The following is a 4,597-nucleotide window of genomic DNA, read 5'->3' as shown; positions in this document are numbered from 1 at the left end:
AAAAAACTAATGTGTTGTACATTTAACAAATTTAAGATTTAACCCTTCATCAGTATTGCACCAATAACATCAAAGAAAGACCTGAAAATGTACCCGAAAAGAAATTTAGCCATCTAAGGCTAATGATAATTGGCATAGATTCAGTTAATTAAAATCACGGAGAAGATGAAATAACTACTCAGAATAGTGAAATTGTGAAGCGTAAAAGAGAAAACAATGTGGTTCATCATAGAGTAACAATAACGCAACAACGCATGAAAGCAAACAAAAACCACCATCAAATTGCATTACACATGTCATTTTTATCACTTAATATGTTCCTACTCCAATCAATTTCTTTCCGAATCATAATCTTTTACCTCTAAACAACCATTACAATCAGAGTGCTTCATCTTTCAAGTTTCAACTATCAAAAGAAAGTAAATTCAATGATAAACAAAAGCTAATTTACTGTTGCATTTTAGATTTTTGGTTGTGAGGCAGAACCCTTCTGCATCTTCATATCACATATGTCTGCTTCTCCATCTCTTTTTAATTCTAAAAGAAAATTTTACTCATTTCTTGTTTTTGTTTTTGTTTTTATATCGAATAATAAAAAAAACACTAATAATATTATAATATCGATATACCCTTAGATAGTAACCCAAACAGAAACCTAGAATGGTGAGGATGATCAGAGTATGATGGTGAAAAAGGTGATAATGATGATGATTTTGATGGAGATGATGGAGACGAATAATAATGATGATGAATATTGAAATGATGATGTTGATGAATATTGATAATGAAGATAATGAAGATGATAATGTTAATGAATTAACTACGATAGAGATAAAGATGAAAAGATGACGATTACGATGAATAATGAAATCAATGATGATGATGGAAGATGATGATTAAATGGTGATGTTAATGAATGTTAATGATGAAGATGATAATGGTGAAGAAGATGACTAAGATAGAGACCTTCAAAGATCAGTTCCACAAGCTGAGCGTACTCTTCAATCTGATAGAGTACCAAATCCTTCTCAACCAAATGTCTTGTGAAAAAGGGCATTAAGTAAAAGGTGATCATGAATAAGATGATGGTGAATATTGACAAAATTGAAACGAAAATGTGAAAAGAAGAAGAAGGTCATGGTAAAGGCGTAAAAAATAACGAAAAACCACAATGGATAACAACTTCATTAGGGCTGGCAATGGATAAATATCCGCCGGATATTGGCCATACTGATAAGGTTAAGGTTAAGGGTTATCGGATATCGGATATCCGATGACATCCGACGGATATCAAAAATCCAATTCGATAAGGTTAAGGTTAACCTATCGGATATCGGATTTTTATCCGTTAATATCCGGTTTTGTTGGACAGAAGCAAAATCTGAAATTTAACGGAATTTTCAAGTGTTTAGCTTAACTGAAAGACATAAAAACCCACACAAACATTACTCCAGTGTCTCAGTCACATCACACATGAAGAAAAAAACTACAAACACCCAACCAAACAGTCTGCAAACTAAAGTACACAACAGCAAAAGAGAAAAAACCATGTCTTCTTGTACATAGACTTAACAATAATGTCAAACAACTTGCTAGTGATGATCTTCCTTGGATGCCTGGTTATATGTTGCATCATTGCATCAACTTCAGTCGATGACTTCCATATCTGCATTCACAAACGAAACAAAAGAGAAGCAAACATGTTTTATACTAGCAACAGGGTTTAAACGAAACAATACGAAACAAACGAAACAATATATTCTTTATGATAAAAGCGCATTTGCAGGTGGAGTTATACTAGCAACATGGTTTATACATGTTTGTCCATACTCATGCTACTCAGTACTCATGGTCATGCTCATGGTTATGCTTTCCTTGGTTGTTGCAGATAATGAAAGATTCAATTATTGTTCGATCAGCTAATGGTACATGATGCATCACAGAAAAGCAAAGGAAAAGAACTAAGCAAAGGAAAAGAAGATTTACCTGCATCAAAGGAGCCTGGCAGCCAATCACTTAAGATTTACATTTTGCTGTAACTTGTTAACAATCAACAAAATTAGTTCTCAAATACTTTGATTTTTTGATACCATACAACAAAGAATTTCAAATTCATATAAATCCAATAGAAACTCAAACAGTTATTTCCCTTCTAAGTTCTTCTTATAAACCCTAATTTCTAATTTAGGGAAGAACATCACAAACCCTAACTCTCTAAAATCAAAATTAAACATCATACAATTTTATAATTCAAAATATACATCAAACCCACCTACAATCCGCTATTCGCAACAATAATAGACAACAAAAACAATTAAATACGCAATCGATTTGGGGAAAAAAACCTAAACTTTGAAACAATAATAGAAAACACAAACAATGACTTACTTCTTGATTGAGAGTCTCTAATCATCAATATTATCGACCAAATCACGATCAAATCTATCGCTCAGTCCCCCTCTCTCGATCAAATCACGAACCAGTGAATCACTGTTAGAGAATGAGAAAAAACGGACTTTTGGTAGAATGAATGAAACGGGTTATTCTCTCCCGACATGCGACACATATACCTAGGGGTATGAAATTACAAGTACACCCCTAGACTATCGGATATTAACCTAACGGAAACAGCCTATTCCGATATCGATATCGTTAAGAGGAAATATCCGATTGAATATCGGATTCCGATATCCGATATGTCGGATTAAATCCTATAGGATGTCGGATTTCGGAAATGGATATCGGTTATCCATTTCCAGCCCTAAACTTCATCAATATATACTGAATATAATTTGACGTTGACTCCTTTTCCCGGTATATTTTTCATATTTTCCAATTAAGTTCTGAAGCTGTTGTTGTTTATGATCTTTCTTATCGCTATTGATTTCATCAGTTAAGAAATTATTAAGAAAATTTGGAAATTGAATTTCATCATTCATATGGTATATGAAAACTTTATTCATATTCATGAATGAGATCGTACTAATTATATTTTTCCTTCCCCAAGTGATGTGTAGAGGTACTTTCTTTAACAATTTCTTATTATTCTTAATATTTTTCTTCTCTTTTTTCATATTTTTCTTGTTAATTTGCTTGTCTGCAACTTTAATGCTATTACAGTAGTATTTTGCAACATCATCTTCTTCTTTTATATCTAAATTTCATCATCTCCTCCACCTTCACTTTTTCATCATCATCATCAGCTTCTTTTTCAGTTACCTATATCTGGACTCATCTCCTTCATCCTCTTCATCATCTTCTTATAACATTCATCGTCATCTTTTTCGTCTTGTTTTTCAATTTTCAACATCTTTTTCTTCTTATCCTTCTTAATCATCATAATATTCAAAATAAATTCATCAACATAATTGTTTACATCTTCATTATCTTCCGCTTCATCTTTATCATATTCCATCATCATCACCGCCTTTTCCACCGTCATCATCTTCTTCTATGTGGATTACAAAAGGTATATATACTCTATGAGAGACATTATTCATGAATTCAAGTAGTATTTATTAGTATTGGATAATTGATATGGTATGTTTCAAGGATTTTAATATATAGTATATTATAAATGAGGGTTTCAGTCGTTTTTATTTTTTCTATGGTTTTAGTTTCTAGTGTTTTTCAGATATGTTTTGATGAGATTGGTATTTTGATCATCAGGGGGTTTAATGACGAATCAACACATGTTCATCTCTTTATTGAATGAGTTTCATAGATTAATATTAGTATTGTACTGTTCGCATATTTTATGGTTTTCCTTTGTTGATTGATTTCAAAGTTCAGGAAAAATACAGAAACTGGCAACAAAAAAAAAGTGAGAAATCTTTTCTCTGTAATTTCTGTGTAGTCATTATGATATAGTGGGATAGAACAAACGTCATTTGGACTAATATATAAGTTTATTACTCTTAAGAATAGGGATATCGTTATAAATTTTGTCCATTTAACCACAAAACGGTCTGAATTCTGATCAAAATTTGGTCTTAATGTTTTAGTTTATAAACATGTAACTAGATATGAGATGATAGTGTTGCTACTAAATGTTGCTCAACACTTAATGAACCAAAAGGTTGTAACTTTTTTGGAGATATTATATGATGAAGTAAGGTTTGATGATTGTGTATGATTGGGTATTGATGATGTTGGAGACGCAGTTAGTAATCTAGAAACTTAAATTGGAACTAGTAGTTGAAAACCAGATAAAACAAATAAAAGATGGGCATACTCATATAAAATACAAGAGTAAAATGTGTTGAAAACAAATGCATACTGAAAACAAGTCATTTGAGTCTTTCCTAATAGTTACCTGTAATACTATGGGTTTGCATAAGGTACATCAATGTTTGAAATTAAATTGCATCTTCGATTCTCTATTCAGTCAAATTCATAGTAAGCACTATTTGGTAGATAGTGTAGCACAGATAAGAAGAACGCAAACTAGTTGCTAGGGTTGTGAAGATAATTTAAGTTTCGTCAGAAACTTAACTAAAATCTGATTCAAGGATCAAGATTCTAAAAGCTATAAAATTGATAATTGAATTGATAATATTATTGATAATAAGATTAATAAAAGATTGATAAAAGATTG

This window comes from Papaver somniferum, chromosome 5 (assembly GCF_003573695.1).
Source record: "Papaver somniferum cultivar HN1 chromosome 5, ASM357369v1, whole genome shotgun sequence".
In the NCBI taxonomy this organism is placed as follows: Eukaryota; Viridiplantae; Streptophyta; class Magnoliopsida; order Ranunculales; family Papaveraceae; genus Papaver; species Papaver somniferum.
Note: the sequence above shows the minus strand (reverse complement) of the source record.